Source organism: Lepidochelys kempii, chromosome 3 (genome assembly GCF_965140285.1).
Source record: "Lepidochelys kempii isolate rLepKem1 chromosome 3, rLepKem1.hap1, whole genome shotgun sequence".
Taxonomy (NCBI): domain Eukaryota; kingdom Metazoa; phylum Chordata; order Testudines; family Cheloniidae; genus Lepidochelys; species Lepidochelys kempii.
In genome coordinates, this window is record NC_136382.1 from 187,167,260 (window position 1) to 187,184,754 (window position 17,495).

The following is a 17,495-nucleotide window of genomic DNA, read 5'->3' on the forward strand; positions in this document are numbered from 1 at the left end:
CCAAGTTAAGATCCCACTGAAGGACAGGAGCCCGTACCCACGCGAAGAGTCTCTTGAGCACCCTCAGAAATCTGACCTTCATGTCATGGGAAAACACTGTCTGTCCTTGGATCAGTTGGTGAAAAGCAGAGATGGCCACGAGATGCACTCTAATGGAAGAGCGTGCCAGACCCTGGTTCCTCAAATGGAGCAGGCAGCCCAGGACAGCCTGTATGGAGGAATGTGAGGGAGAGATGCCCTGTTCGGACACCCAGCAGGAAAACCTCATCCACTTGAACAGGTAACTCAGTCTAGTTGAGGGCTTGCTTCTTTACAGGAGGACCTGTTGGACTCCTTCCGAACAGGTCCACTCCTCCAGTTTCAGCCACGTGGCATCCTTACTGAGAGGTGGAGGGACCTGAGGTTGGGGTGTAGGAGTTGACTGTGGTTCTGTGACAGCAAGTCCGGTCAGTTGGACAGGGCCAGGGTGGCTGCTGACAGGCTTATGAGAGTGCTGAACCAGTGCTGGCAAGGCCACGTCAGGGTGATCATGATGGCCTGCTCCTTGTCTCTCTTGATCTTTGCCAGGGCCCTGCTGATGAGCGGAATCAGAGGGAACGTGTACATCAGGCTCCCTGACCATGACAGGAGGAAGGCATTGAAGAGGGAGCTCTTGCTCAGACCTCATTGAGAACAAAATTGGTGGCACTTCCTGTTCTGTCCGGAAGTGAACAGGTCCACTTGGGGAGTTATCCACCTTTGGAAAATCATGCAGGCTACCTCTGGATGGAGCAACCACTCGTGGTGAGAGGAGAAGTCCCTGCTGAGCTGGTCCGCCAGTATATTCCTGATGCCGGGAAGGTGACAAGCTTCCAGGTGGATCTCGTGGCTGATGCAGAAGTCGCATAGCCGACAAGCGTGCTCCCCCTTGCCTGTTGATGTAGAACATCGAGGCTGTATTGCCGGTCAGGACTCATACCACCTTGCCTGACAGGTGGGGCACGAAGACTCCACACACCAGCCAGACTGCTCAGGGCTCTTTGACGTTTATGTGCAATCGCACTGAACCGCACTTAGTTCGGGGACCACATCCCCTGAGTCTGGAGGATGCCAATATGCACCCCCCAGCCGAAGTCCGAGGCGTCTGACACCAAGTTGATGGAATGGGGAGGGCTGTTGAACAGAACCCCTTCCAGGACTGTTCTGTAGTCGGTACACCACCGCAGCAAGGTAAGTATCACCTGGGGAATGGTAACAATCTTTTCCAGGGGGTCTCGGGACTGGGAATAGACAGTCGCCAGCCATTATTGCAGGAGCCGCATCCAAAGCCGAGCATGGCGGACCACGTAAGTGCATGCTGCCATGTGGCTCACCAGGTGTTGACAGACCCTGGTTGTAGTCATAGAATCACAGAATATCAGGGTTGGAAGGGACCTCAGGAGGTCATCTAGTCCAACCCCCTGCTCAAAGCAGGACCAATCACCAACTAAATCATCCCAGACAGGGCTTTGTCAAGCCTGACCTTAAAAACCTCTAAGGAAGGAGATTCCACCACCTCCCTAGGTAACCCATTCCAGTGCTTCACCACCCTCCTAGTGAAAAAGATTTTCCTAATAGCCAACCTAAACCTCCCCCACTGCAACTTGAGACCATTACTCCTTGTCCTGTCATCTTCTACCACTGAGAACAGTCTAGATCCACCCTCTTTGGAACCCCCTTTCAGGTAGTTGAAAGCAGCTATCAAATCCCTCCTCATTATTCTCTTCTGCAGACTAAACAATCCCAGTTCCCTCAGCCTCTCCTCATAAGTCATGTGCTCCAGCCCCCTAATAATTTTTGTTGCCCTCCACTGGACTCTTTCCAATTTTTCCACATCCTTCTTGTAGTGTGGGGCCCAAAACTTGACACAGTACTCCAGATGAGGCCTCACCAATGCTGAATCACATTCCTCGATATGCTGGCAATGCTCCTACTTATACAGCCCAAAAATGCCGTCAGCCTTCTTGGCAACAAAGGCAAACTGTTGACTCATATCCAGCTTCTAATCCACTGTAACCCCTAGGTTCTTTTCTGCAGAACTGCTGCCTAGCTACTCGGTCCCTAGTCTGTAGCAGTGCATGGGATTCTTCTGTCCTAAGTGCAGACTCTGCACTTGTCCTTGTTGAACCCCATCAGATTTCTTTTGGCCCAATACTTCTAATTTGTCTAGGTCCCTCTGTATCCTATCCCTAACCTCCAGCGTATCTACCTCTCCTCCCAGTTTAGTGTCATCTGCAAACTTGCTGAGGGTGCAGTCCACACCATCCTCCAGATCATTAATGAAGATATTGAACAAAACTGGCTCCAGGACCGACCCTTGGAGCACTCCGCTTGATACTGGCTGCCAACTAGACATGGAGCCATTGATCACTACCTGTTGAGCCCAACGATCTAGCCAGCTTTCTATCCACCTTATAGTTCATTCATCCAGCCCATACTTCTTTAACTTGTTGGCAAGAATACTGTGGGGGATCATATCAAAAGCTTTGCTAAAGTCAAGGAATAAAATGTCCACTGCTTTCCCCTCATCCACAGAGCCAGTTATCTTATCATAGAAGGCAATTAGGTTAGTCAGGCATGACTTGCCCTTGGTGAATCCATGCTGACTGTTCCTGATCACTTTCCTCTCATCTAAGTGCTTAAAAATGGATTCCTTGAGGACCTGCTCCATGATTTTTCCAGGGACCGAGGTGAGGCTGACTGGCCTATAGTTCCCCTGATCCTCCTTCTTCTCTTTTTTAAAGATGGGCACTACATTAGCCTTTTTCCAGTCAACCGGGACCTTCCCCGATCGCCAGGAGTTTTCAAAGATAATGGCCAATGGTAGACATTGGGGGGTGGAGGGGGATGTCATATGCCCCAAGAGGTGAGTCATGCCTGCTAATACTGGGTGGGCACAAGGTAAAGGGGGGACATGTAACCACCCCACATGTTGCCTCTAGGAGGAACTTCCAGCCCAATCTCCATGGGGCGGGGCAGGGCAGCCAATCCTGCTGGCTCCAGGGTGGCTGGGACCACAGGAGTGGGGAGCACTCCCAGCACCACAGTGGCTCCACACCCTCGTGGACACCTCAGCAGAGGAGACGCGGGCAATACCCCTACCTCTGGCTGAGCAGAGGCCAGGGAACCTGCTCCCAGCTCTCTTTCCAGGAACCCCCTGCTATGTGCCCAACCTAGGGCCACTGCGCTCTCCTTGCCCCACTAGAGTTACGTGCAGAGGGGTGGTCTCTCTCTTTCTCCCGCTGTGCCTCCCTCTCTGGCACATTTCCAGCTCGCTCAGCCGCTCTCCCCGGCAGGCGGACCTGCGAAGGAAATGGAGTGGAGGGGGCAAGATGAAGTCACTTCTCACGCCGGCTGAAAATGGCCACTCCAGGTCACTGCCTCTGTGCAGCACAGCCGCGGGCCTGAGAGAAAGCCCAGCTGGGGAGGCGGCAGCAGCCCGTCCCCTCCACTCCCTGCCCAGGCCCAGCTGCCAGGGATGGGGCTGAACATGCTGGGAAGAGGTGCAGCAGGAACAGGACAGAGCCCATCTCTCCCCCTTCCCCAGCAAGGCAAGCAGGAATCTGGCGGGGGGGGGGGGGGCATTTAACCCCATATGCCCCCCCCCCCCATGCATCACTCCCTGTGTGGCAGCTCCTGGAGCTGGCAAGCTGTGGCTGCAGGGAGAGGTGCAGCAAACAGTTGGGAGCTTCAGGGAGGAGCTGCTGAGGGAAAGGGGGGGGGTGTACCTAGCGAGGCAGGACTCAAGTTGTTCGGGGAGGTGAATCTTTAAATTGTGTCTCCCCCCCACATCAGCACAGAATAGTTGTCTCTGCCAATCTCTGAAACATTTGATTCTAGCCACTGTCAGACAGGATATTGTACTAGATGGACCACTGGTCTGATCCAGTATAGCAATTGCAATATTCTCTACCAGCTTGAAGGGGAAATCAGGAACAAAACATATTGTCAAACACACTGACAATGAATATTCAACAGCTGCCAGATTAGTTGTATTCTGTATGATCACATCTAGGTTTCAAGAAAGATGCAAGTCGTCCACAATATTATTTAGACATTAGAAGTTTTACTTTAAAATAGCACTGACAATATATAGCAATTTAGCTCAAAGTCTCAGTTGGGAAGCAATAGATTCTTCTTCAAGTGCTTGCTCATGTCCATTCCATATTTGGTGTGTGTGTTTGCCACATGCACCGGTGCCAGAAGTTTTTCCCTCAGCAGTATCCATAGGGGACCGGCTCTGGCACTCTCTGGAGTGGTGCCCGCATGGCGCTGTATAAGGGGCACTCTCAGCTCCCCCCACCCTCAGTTCCTTCTTGCCGCCAGTGACAGTGCTGGAATGTCTGCTTCTTCGACTAGCATTGTTTTGTTCCCTGTTCTTGCAAACTTTGAAATCCTGTAAAACTGTTATATATAGTTATATATAGTTAGTAGTTTTTTAAAAAGAAAAGGAGTACTTGTGGCACCTTAGAGACTAACCAATTTATTTGAGCATAAGCTTTCGTGAGCTACAGCTCACTTCATTGGATAGTGAGCTGTAGCTCATGAAAGCTTATGCTCAAATAAATTGGTTAGTCTCTAAGGTGCCACAAGTACTCCTTTTCTGTTTGCGAATATAGACTAACATGGCTGTTACTCTGAAAGTAGTTTCTTAGTTACCCTTAGTAGTTGTTCTCGAACTCTTCGTTAGTCTGGGACGGGACCCAGCAGGGGGTTGGGGCATGCCCTGGTATCAAGGCTTTAAGCCTTGTGATCGCTGCAAATGGCCTATGCCCATCAGCAATCCACATACCAGCTGCCTAAGGTGCTTAGGCGAAGGGCACATAAATGATGAGTACCATATCTGCAAGTCCTTCAAACCTAGGATGAAAAAGGAGCACAATATCCATCTAAGAGTGCTCCTAATGGAGTCGGCACTCACTCTGGCACCGGAGCAGCGGTCCGACTCCTTTCTACCCTCTGAGACTTCAATATGTGGCAAGCCATGGCCAAGTTCAAAGGGTCGCTCCCCAAGGATTCCAAGAAGGACTTCTGAGCGATCCTCGATGAGGGCATAAAGGTGGCCAGGGCAGCCCTCCAGGTGGCATCAGACGCTGCTGCTGCTGCCCGCACAATGGCTTCCGCTATCTCTTCAACCCTAATATTCTATGATTTGATGATTCTTTCTTCATGTGGCAAGCCTCTTGGCTGCTTGTCTCTGGGTTGTCCACTGAGGCCCAGCAGTCTATGCAGGACCTGCCCTTTGATGGCCAGCCCCTATTTGCGGAGAAAACACACACAACTGTCACACCGTAGCCTGGTCAGTCATGAAACTGTTTTTCAAAGACTCTCTAATGTGCAGCACGCCTCAGTGTGCTCTTCTAATTGCCCTGGTGTCTGGCTGTTCAAAATTGGCCACCAGGTGATTTGCCTCAACCTCCCACCCTGCCATAAACATCTCCCCCTTACTCTCATAGATATTACAGAACACACAGCAAGCAGCAACAAGATTGGGAATATTGCTTTTGCTGAGGTCTAACCTACTCAGCAAACAGTGCCAGCGCCCTTTTAAATGTCCAAAGGCACATTCTACCGCCATTCTGCACTTGCTCAGCCTATAGTTGAACTGCTCCTTACTGCTGTCCAGGCTGCCTGTGTACGGCTTCATGAACCATGGAAGCAAGGAGTAGGCTGGGTCCCCAAGGATAACTACGGGCATTTCAATATCCTCAATGGTAATTTTCTGGTCTGGGAAGAAAGTCCCTTCTTGCAGCTTTCTGAACAGCCTGGAGTTCCGAAAGATGCGAGTGTCATGCACCTTTCCTGGACATCCCACATTGATGTCAGTGAAACGGCCCTTGTGATCCACCATTGAGCAGCAGCACCATTGAGAAGTACCCCTTGCAGTTTATGTCCTCTTTGGCAAGGTGGTCAGGTGCCAAGATAGGGATATGCGTTCCGTCTATTGCCCCACCACAGTTTGGGAACCCCATTGCAGTAAAGCCATCCACTATGACCTGCACATTTCCCAGAGGCACTACTCGTCTTAGCAGAAGGGTATTGATTGCCCTGGCTATTTGGATCACAGCAGCCTCCATTGTAGATTTGCCCACTCCGAATTGATTCCCAGCTGACAGGTAGCAGTCAAGCGTTGCAAGCTTCCACAGGGCTATCGCCACTCGCTACTCAACTGTCAGGGCAGGTTTCATCTTGGTATTCCTGCACTTCAGGGCGGGGGAAAGCAACTCACACAGTTTCATGAAAGTGGCCTTATGCATGCGAAAGTTTTGCAGCCACTGGGAATCATCCCATACCTGCAACACTATGCATTCCCACCAGTCTGTGCTTGTTTGCCAGGCTCAGAATCAGCGTTCCACTGTATCAACATGCCCCAATGCTGCCATGATATCCCAACTACCACATCCCGTGCTTTCAGGAACATCTGTGTCCATGTCCTCCTCACAATCTTCCTCGTGCTGGTGGCTCCTAGCTAGACTCTTAACATACTGCAGGATAATGCGCGAGGTGTTTACAATGCTCACAAAAGCAGTGTGCAGCTGAGCAGGCTCCATGCTTGCCGTGCTATGACATCTGCATGGATAACCCAGGAAAAAAGGCACAAAATGATTGCCATTGCTTTCAAGGAGGGAGGGAGGGGAGACTGACAACATGTACCCAAAATCACCCGTGACAATGTTTTTGCCCCATCAGGCATTGGGAGCTTAATCCAGAATTCCAATGGGCAGCGGGGACTGTGGGATAGCTACCCACAATGCACCACTCTGTGAGTCGATGCTCGCCACGGTATTGAGGACGCACTCCGCCGACCTAATGGGACGTGTGCGATCGACTGTATAAAATTTCTTACTAAAGATTGACTTGTATAAAATCCACCTAATTCTGTAGTGTAGACATACCCTTAGCTCAAACCTCTGGACTCTAGCACTCCTGTTTCACACTATGAGTTCTGTCCAGTGAGTTCAATTGAAATAGACTCCTGGTAGAATCTTGTACACTCTTCAGGGTCTATCGCACCTCAGCAAGTATTTGCAGGGACACCCAAGCAGTTTTCAAAACAGTAGGATTTATTAGTCAACTGGAACAAATCACAGGAAGTCCTTAGGTTAGCATAAAGACATAAATGTTAAAGCACAGTCAATTCTGGTCAAGCCAGAGCAATTCACTGGTGAAGCTGTAGTGCATTACATTTCAGGTTCTGTCTCTCTCTGACTCCTCAGTCAGTGCCAATAGAGAGCAGCCAACCTCTTTCAGGGCTTGTCTACACTGGCAATGGGACTTTTGTCGAAAAAAACGCCCAGTTTTGGTGACAAAAAACTTCCACCCCTGCGAGAGACTTTTGTCTTTTCCCCTCCCTTTATTGTCAACAAACAGCCAGTGTAGACACCACACCTTTTGTCCCCCCAGTTTTATTCGCCTCCAGAAAGTGTCCCACAATTCCCATGCTGCCTCTCTGGTCAGCGTTTTGAACCCGCACCTCCCCCTTGCAAGCCCCAGGAATTTTAAATCTCATTTCCTGCTTGCTGGCTTCCCAGGTGAGCATGACTGGCTATTGCACCAAACGTGCTCCCACTTGGATCACTGCTGAGCTGTTGGATCTGATTAGTATATGGGGAGAGGAGTCTGTTCAGTCACAGCTGCGACTGACCCATAGGAATCGGGACAAATATGGGCAAATTTCTCGAGGCTTGTGTGAAAAGCGCTATGATCGGGACACACAGCAGTGCAGAGTGAAGACAAAGGAGCTGAGGCAGGTGTACCATAAAGTGTGGGAGGCAAACCATCGCTCTGATGGTACACTTAAGACCTGGTGCTTCTATAAGAAGCTGAATGCTATCCTCGGTGGTGACCCCACCTCCATCGCCGATAGCACCGTGGATACTTTGGAGGCAGCAGAAAAAGGGGGTAACCCAAAGGCTAAAATTCTGGATGAAGAAGTGGAGCTAGAAGAGGATGTGGAGCTCCCAGCAGGGTCGCCTGGTGTGGCATGCAGCCAGGAACGTTTCTCCACTCCAGAAGTGCTCTACAGGGAGCAGAAAGCAGATGAGATGCCAGATAAGTTGCTGTGACTTGTGTAGGGAATCAAAAAGTGGGAGGCAGGTAGTGTTTTATGTGAGCAGGACATTGCCCTGCGTAGCTAATCTGCATGGCCAAGCAGGGTGTTGATGGACATCAAGACCTGCAGGGAATCCTCCTGAGAGAGGCTCTGGAAAAGTTTCCAAGGTTTCCAAGATTAATTCTCTGCCGCAGATTCCAAGGGACTGCAGCCTTATTTCCCCCATTGTAGAAAACTGTACCATGCCATTTAGCAATCACTGAAGCTGGGACCAAAGTGGCACATAGCTGAGCTGCATATAGACTGGGATGAAAGCTGCAAGCATGCAGTAGTTGTGCCCTTGTTTCCCTGCTTACCCGCAGCAGCGAGATGTCAGCCAGCAGGTTGGCAGCCTGTGAAAAAGTGTGTGATAATTTTGGAATGAGTTCCCTGCAAATCTGTCCTGCAAGCCGTGACTGTTTTGTCCGAAAGCACAACCACCTTCCCCCCACTTCCGTCACTCACCATGATTGGGGTTCTCGCGGAGCTGTGTGCCTGCCTAAACTCACCGAGAAAGTGATTGCTACTAGTTGCAAAAGGCCCTTGTTATGGAAATGTTTCAACCATTTGCTGGAATATAACAATCCCTCTTCCGTGCATTGTCCACAGCAGTGAAGACCTTGAGGAACACACCACACACCCCTGCCGCGTGGCTTTGGCAGACAAGGAAGAAGCCAAGCTGCAGCAAAGAAGACATGTTCAGGGAGGTGCTGCAGAGTGATGAGAGACAGACCAGGGAACGGAAAGAGTGCTGGGAAGCTGAATGTCAGGACAGAAAGGAGAATGCAGCATTTGCTAGGCAAGCGACAGAGCGGCTGATAGAAGTGAGGGAGGATCAGACAGAGCTGCTCAAGTCTTTGATACAGCTGCAGACTGAGCAGATCCGTGATCAACCTCCACTGCAGCACATGCACAATTCTTTGCCAACCCCACCCCCTCTATGCCCAGACGTTCCTTTTCACTTCACAGCACTCCTGAGTTTCCCCATCGCTCCACCCCCTCTCACAGCTTGGACAATGATAGCTGGAGCTACACACCATTGTGCGGTTTTACCCTTTTTAACAATAAATAAAGGCTAAGGTATTTAATGGTACAGCGTTTTTATTCTGTGTTCTACAAAAGCATATAGCAATCAATTCACTCTCGGGAAAAGGCTTCTAAAGCATTTTGTTGCATGGATCTCGGGCCCCAAAATTGTTCATGGATGCACCAGGGAAGCAACTCCAAAGCAGACATGTGTTAGTTCCCCTCATTGTCAAAGTGGTTCCTCAAAGCCTCTCTGATGTTAATAGCAGCCCTCTGGGCTCCTTGGACAACCCTAGCATCTAGCTATTCAAACTGTAAAGCCAAGTGAGAGAGGATGGATCCCGCACTTCTCTCCTATGCGCTGTTAACTGCCGCGAGGACATCGTGCATGGCAGCAGAGTTACTCGCAAAGTTACTGACAGAGAATGAATCGCACACAACTGAGTGTGATATGGACAGCAGCAACTTATCAGTGCTTTTGGCATTCACAGAGCAGCTGCATACAGCAGATCGTCGCTTTTGGGCCAGGGAAACAAGCACGGATTGGTGGCATTGCATTGTCGTGCAGGTGTGGGATACAGAACTTTAGGATGCGTAAAGCAACCTTCCTGGAGCTATCTGCTGAGCTGGTACCCAGACCTGCGGCACAAGGACAGCAGAATGAGAGCTGCCCTTTTAGTAGAGAAGCATGTTGCAATGGCTGGGTGGAAGTTAGAGTCCATCCTCACTACAAGCTGTCAAGAACAGTATCCCTGATGAGGCTACGGCACACCTGGTGGCTGAGCTTTGTGACTTTGTCCTCACCCACAATCATTTTAGATTTGGGGACAACTTATACCTTCAAGTCAGCGGCACTGCTATGGGTACCCGCATGGCTCCACAGTATGCCAACATTTTTATGGCTGACTTAGAACAATGCTTCCTCAGCTCTTGTCCCCTAGTACCCCTCCTCTAGTTGTATTACACTGATGACATCTTCATCATATGGACCCATGGGAAGGAGGCCCTTGAAGAATTCCACCCGGATTTCAACAATTTCCACCCCACCATCAACCTCAGCCTGGATCAGTCCACACAAGAGATCCACTTCTTGGACACTACAATGCAAATAAGTGATGGTCACATAACCACCACCCTATACTGGAAACCTACTGACCGCTATACTTACTTACATGCCTCCAGCTTCCATCCAGGACACATCACACGATCCATTGTCTACAGCCAGGCCCTAAGATACAACCAAATTTGCTCCAATCCCTCAGACAGAGACAAACACCTACCAGATCTTTCTCAAGCATTCTTAAAACTACAATACCCACCTGGGAAAGTGAGGAAACAGATTGACAGAGTGAGACAGGTACCCAGAAGTCACCTACTACAGGACAGGTCCAACAAGGAAAATAAAAGAACACCGCTGGCCATCACATACAGCCCCCAGCTAAAACCTCTCCAGCAATCATAAACGATCTACAACCTATCCTAGAAAACGATCCCTCACTCTCACAGACCTTGGAAGGCAGGCCAGTCCTTGCTTACAGACAGCCCCCCAACCTGAATCAAATACTCACCAGCAACTACACACCACACCACAGAAACACTATCCCAGGAACCAATCCCTGTAACCAACCTCGTTGCCTACTCTGTCCCCATATCTACTCTAGCGACACCATCAGAGGACCCAAACACATCAGCCACACCATCAGGGACTCATTCACCTGCACATCTACTAATGTGAAATATGCCATCATGTGCCAGCAATGCCCCTCTGCCATGTACATTGGCCAAACCAGACAGTCTCTATGTAACAGAATAAATGGACACAAATCAGACATCAGGAATGGTAACATACAAAAGCCTGTAAGAGAACACTTCAATTTCCCTGGACATTCAATAACAGATTTAAAAGTAGCTATCCTTCCACAAAAAAACTTCAAAAACAGACTTCAAAGAGAAACTGCAGAACTAAAATTTATTTGCAAATTTAACACCATTAATTTGAATAGGGACTGGGAGTGGCTGGCTCACTACAAAAGCAACTTTCCCTCTCCTGATATTGACACCTCCTCATCAATTATTGGGAGTGGACTACATCCACCCTAATTGAATTGGCCCTGTCAACACTGGTTCTCCACTTGTAAGGTAACTCCCTTCTCTTCATGTGTCAGTATATAATGCCTACATCTGTAATTTTCACTCCATGCATCTGAAGAAGTGGGGTTTTTTACCCAGGAAAGCTTATGCCCAAATATACCCACAGTGCATTGCTCACAATGTTGACAATGGTGCCCTGAATGTAGACATGATCTGTCGACAGAGGGAGAAAATGTAGACTCGGTGACTTTGCTTTTGTCTATTTTTTCGTGTCGACATTAGTTTCATCGACAAAACTTGCCAGTGTAGACAAGCCCTCCAAAACCAGTTATTTTCTCCCTGTTGGTCACCTCCTAGTCCTTTGTTCTCCAGGCAGGGCCATGTTGAATTCACAAACCCCTTCTGAGAGGTGGGAAAAAGCTCCTTTCTCTGGGATGTTGATTGCTAGCTGCGTTGGCTAGTCCTTTTAATGCCCCATTCAGTCCACTCAGACAGGTAGGCAACACTCACATACCTATGTTTTTTTGGTCTGCCCTGAAAGCAGACTTAATCCTCTTTCCCCCACATGGCAGCAAAGCAACATATAGGGGAAAAATGAAGCACACACAGGATTCATAAAAACTTTATGAAAAATTCCCACTTCATTACATTCATCCCCTCCAGACATCCTTCCCCCTGACTGGCAACTCAGTATAGCTGTATCTGATCTCATGCAACCCACTGCAAGTCTCTCTTGTTTTTGTCTGGCAGACAGAAATCATGATACTTTTACTTGTCCAGATCGTACTCCAACTTGTCCTGGGCTTCTAAACAACAAGATTTTTCACATCCTGATTCTTACACATAATGTTAACAAAATATAATGTAGCTTTCTCCAAGGGATGGAGAAAAGGAGGAAATGGAGCCTACAAGTCTATCTTTGAATGAGACTGTCATTGCGGGCTATTAAGCTATTAAGAGATCTGTTCCAGACAGAATAATAGGATGGCAGAAGGCTGGAAGAAGCCAGTTTGTTCCAACTTCTCTGCAAGAGTTGAGCTTTGGGGAATGCAGAACAAAGGAATCTGTTGTTGGTTGTGGGACACATAAACTTGATTAATTCACAGAGTACAAAAGAAGCTTGGGGCAGGAGAGAGGAAGAGAGTTAGCTGTGGGTGGAGTTCGGGGGGAGTGGGGGCTGTTAACTGAGGGACCAGCCAAGGAAGGCAAAAGCTAGCTGACCTAGAGGAAGGAAAGAGACTTCATGATTAGGAACAGAAGCCATGTGCAGTAGAGGAGACTCCTGGACTCCTCAGAGGACTCTGCCATAAACCCAAACTACCTCCAGAGTGGTGAGAAACTGAGGCAGAGAAATATGTGCAGGTGTCATTTTGTCTAGCTCTCATGCTATTTAAGAGTAATTATTTAAGAAACTATTTAAGAAAAGAAGAAATTATTTAAGAAAAATTATTTATTAAAAAGCCTATATGACTGCTCGCTTTCCACTATCACGTGTCTCTGAATAGCTAAACTGTAAACCCAGAGTTCCCATATGGTTGGAGTTGTTTTAGAAATAAAGCTATGATTATGTCACAGAAGTCACGGAATCCATGACATCCATTGACCTCAGTGACATTTTCTGCCACTGGGCTGGAGCTCCCAGCCCGCCTCCCTGCAGTTCCCAGCCCCCGCCCTGGTGGGAGGACCCTGCAGCTGCCCAGGCGCAGTGGGTGGGAGTGGACCCCCCTGAGTATCCAGCTGCCTTGCAGGGGTGAGGGGACCCCACAGCAGCCCAGTCCCCAGGGACAGGGGGACCCCGGAGTTCCCACTCCTTGCAGCAGTGGGGGGACCTGGGTCCCCCAGCAGCCGTGGGTGCTGAAACCGCCTCCCCATTTTGTCATGGATATTTTTGGACTTTTCTGTAGCTTAAGTACACCTTCTAAATAAGGATACGTTTTTATCACAGATACTTTTAGTAAAAGTCAGGGACAGGTCACAGGCTTACGTGAATTTTTGTCTATGACTTTTACTAAAAATATCCGTGACAAAAACGTTGCCTTATTTAGAAGGTGTGCTTAAGCTACTGAAAAGTCTGAGTGGTTAGCACTGGTCCTGGGGACATAGGGAAGATGGGTTGCATGGTCCCATTTATGTGAGCGGGTAACAGACAAAGATGTGCTAGAGAGGTTGTGACGCTTCCCCTGGGTACCCAGGGTTGTGAGGCACTTCACCATCACCTGTGCTTAGCATGAGGAAGTCTTATCTGTCCCTGCTGTGGAACAGCTCCCTGAATCCATCAGCCTCTGGCAACTCAAGCACTGTTTTCCAGGCCTCAGTCTCTCCATACAGGTAGCAATAGGCTCATGACAACCCCCGAGTCCTCAGAGCATTCCCTGCAGTGTCCAGCCTCCTATCCACTGAACACTCACAGAATTGCCTGGCCTGCTGTTCCCAAAGGAACAGTGCACACCAACTTGTAAGATTCAACTCAGGACCATCACTTTGCTTAACACCTCAGCACTTAGACATTTATAGTGAAAACAAAAATACATTTATTATCAAAGAACAGAGATTTAAGTGACAGTAAGAATATCAGAAACAAATGATTACATACAAAACAAAATCATAACATGCTTTCTAGAGACAAAAAACTTAACTAACAAATTTTCCTCTTGTCTAAAGAAGCTTATCTCACACTAAGTTCTTTCCACCATTTTCAACCAAGCCTGGTTGAAACCCCTCTTTCATGAAGTAAAACCTGCAGTCCATTTACTTCGTAAGTGAAGGATGACAGGGCGTCTTCTTTGCCCCCAAAGATACTTGTGCAAGCCTTTGATGTGTACCTAAAGACAGGGTCTCCCACCCCACTGCTTACTTTTCCTGTTACTTTTCTCCCTTAAAAGTTTTCACAATCCTTTATTAGCATTCAGTTCAGACTGGAGAGGATGCCCACTGTGAACTATACAATATTTAATTTACATGTAAACAGTCAGCTAGATAAATATTTCTTGTGTGACAGAAAACCTGTTTTTCACCTTTGCTGGTGATCAGTCCCTAGACCTAGACACAGACCTTACTAACATATTGTGTATATACACAGCTCCTTAAACAACATCTGTATATTCGTTTCACAATGATATTGATGACCAGGTTAAAATCAGTGTTACCTGCACAAAATTATCTGTAATCACACACTCTAGGAGCCCCCACCCTTACCCAGTTCCTAGGGCTCAAGGTGTAACCCTCTTAATTTACACACCCACTTTTACCCTTCTGTGGGCTCAGGTGCAACCTTACACCCTAGGGCACCCACCCTTACTCTGTTCCTAGGACTCAGGCATAACCCTGTCAATTTAAGTACCCTTACCCAATTCCGAGGGCTCAGGGTGTAATTTTCAGTGGGTTTGCAGGACATTTTACCAGTGAAAGAGCCTTACACAGCAATATCCTTATCCTCTGTTTATTGACAATTACCAAGCAGAATACACATGCTAAGCATACAATGCTATGCTCACCAATCCTGATCAGGCAGGCGAACTTTCCCTGTTGGCCAGGCAAGGTCAGTGTTGTCTGGATTCTGGTTGCTGCACGTCACAGTTGTGCAGAGGATTCTTAGCAGCTCTGATCTTAACCTATGTCTTGGAGGTGAGTAGTTCTTCTTTGATGTCTTTCTTTCTTATTAGTGGTCTTCTCGTCCATCCTCCCCATGGAAGGAAAAGGCCTGGGTAGAGACTGTCGAATTGTGGAAGTCAACGAATGGCTACGCAGGTGGTGTCGGAGAGAAGGCTTTGGATTCTTTGACCATGGGATGGTGTTCCAAGAAGGAGGAGTGCTAGGCAGAGACGGGCTCCATCTAACGAAGAGGGAAGAGCATCTTCGAAAGCAGGCTGGCTAACCTAGTGAGGAGGGCTTTAAACAAGGTTCACCGGGGGAAGAAGACCAAAGCCCTGAGGTAAGTGAGGAAGTGGGATGCCGGGAGGAAGCATGAGCAGGAGTGTGCGAGAGGGCAGGGCTCCTGCCTAATACTGAGAAAGAGGGATGATCAGCGAGTTATCTCAAGTGCCTATACACAAATGCAAGAAGCCTGGGAAACAAGCAGGGAGAACTGGAAGTCCTGGCACAGTCAAGGAATTATGATGTTATTGGAATAACAGAGACTTGGTGGGATAACTCACATGACTGGAGTACTGTCATGGATGGATATAAACTGTTCAGGAAGGACAGGCAGGGCAGAAAAGGTGGGGGAGTTGCACTGTATGTAAGGGAGCAGTATGACTGCTCAGAGCTCCGGTATGAAACTGCAGAAAAACCTGAGAGTCTCTGGATTAAGTTTAGAAGTGAGAGCAACAAGGGTGATGTCGTGGTGGGAGTCTGCTGTAGACCACCGGACCATGGGGATGAGGTGGACGAGGCTTTCTTCTGGCAACTCACGGAAGTTACTAGATCGCAGGCCCTGGTTCTCATGGTAGACTTCAATCACCCTGATATCTGCTGGGAGAGCAATACAGTGGTGCACAGAAAATCCAGGAAGTTTTTGGAAACTGTAGGGGATAATTTTCTGGTGCAAGTGCTGGAGGAACCAGCTAGGGGCAGAGCTCTTCTTGACCTGCTGCTCACAAACAGAGAAGAATTAGTAGGGGAAGCAAAAGTGGATGGGAACCTGCGAGGCAGTGACCATGAGATGGTCGAGTTCAGGATCCTGACACAGGGAAGAAAGGAGAGAGCAGAATGCGGACCGTGGACTTCAGAAAAGCAGACTTTGACTCCCTCAGGGAACTGATCGGCAGGATCCCCTGGGAGAATAACATGAAGGGAAAAGGAGTCCAGGAGAGCTGGCTGTATTTTAAAGAATCCTTATTGAGGTTACAGGGACAAACCATCCCGATGTGCAGAAAGAATAGTAAATATGGCAGGCGACCAGCTTGACTTAACAGTGAAATCCTTGCTGATCTTAAACACAAAAAAGAAGCTTACAAGAAGTGGAAGAGTGGACAAATGACCAGGGAAGAGTATAAAAATATTGCTCGGGTATGCAGGAGTAAAATCAGGAAGGCCAAATCACACTTGGAGTTGCAGCTAGCAAGAGATGTTAAGAGTAACAAGAACGGTTTCTTCAGGTATTTTAGCAACAAGAAGAAAGTAAAGGAAAGTGTGGGCCCCTTACTGAATGAGGGAGACAACCTAGTGACAGAGGATGTGGAAAAAGCTAATGTACTCAATGCTTTTTTTGCCTCTGTCTTCACAAACAAGGTCAGCTCCCAGACTACTGCACTGGGCAGCACAGCATGGGGAGGAGGTGACCAGCCCTCTGTGGAGAAAGAAGTGGTTCGGGACTATTTAGAAAAGCTGGACGCCCATGGGGCCGGAGGCGTTGCATCCGAGAGTGCTAAAGGAGTTGGCGGATGTGATTGCAGAGCCATTGGCCATTATCTTTGAAAACTCTTGGCGATCAGGGGAAGTCCTGGACGACTGGAAAAAGGCTAATGTAGTGCCCATCTTTAAAAAAGGGAAGAAGGAAGATCCTGGGAACTACAGGTCAGTCAGACTCACATCAGTCCCTGGAAAAGTCATGGAGCAGGTCCTCAAGGAATCAATTCTGAAGCACTTAGAGGAAAGTGATCAGGAACAGTCAGCATGGATTCACCAAGGGCAAGTCATGCCTGACTAATCTAATTGCCTTCTATGACGAGATAACTGGCTCTGTAGATGAGGGGAAAGCAGTGGGTCTGTTGTTCCTTGACTTTAGCAAAGCTTTTGACACGGTCTCCCACAGTATTTTTGCCAGCAAGTTAAAGAAGTATGGGCTGGATGAATGGACTATAAGGTGGATAGAAAGTTGGCTAGATTGTTGGGCTCAATGGGTAGTGATCAATGTCTCCATGTCTAGTTGGCAGCTGGTATCAAGTGGAGTGCCCCAAGGGTTGGTCCTCGGGCCGGTTTTGTTCAATATCTTCATAAATGATCTGGAGGATGGTGTGGATTGCATCCTCAGCAAGTTTGCAGATGACACTAAACTGGGAGGAGAGGTAGATACGCTGGAGGGTAGGGATAGGATACAGAGGGACCTAGACAAATTGGAGGATTGGGCCAAAAGAAATCTGATGAGGTTCAACAAGGACAAGTGCAGAGTCCTGCACTTAGGATGGAAGAATCCCATGCACCGCTACAGACTAGGGACCGAATAGCTAGGCAGCAGTTCTGCAGAAAAGGACCTAGGGGTTACAGTGGATGAGAAGCTGGGTATGAGTCAACAGTGTGCCCTTGTTGCCAAGAAGGCCAATGGCATTTT

At 48.4% G+C, this 17,495-nt stretch overlaps 1 long non-coding RNA gene across 1 annotated transcript; it reads right to left on the reverse strand.

Moving 5' to 3' along the window:
* Positions 1–4,102: 4,102 nt before the first annotated feature.
* Positions 4,103–17,226, reverse strand: LOC140909612 (uncharacterized). Its single transcript, XR_012158288.2, has 3 exons — positions 14,722–17,226; positions 4,940–5,274; positions 4,103–4,422 (listed from the first exon to the last, which is right to left on the reverse strand). It is a non-coding gene; the product is annotated as an uncharacterized LOC140909612 (long non-coding RNA).
* Positions 17,227–17,495: the final 269 nt, after the last annotated feature.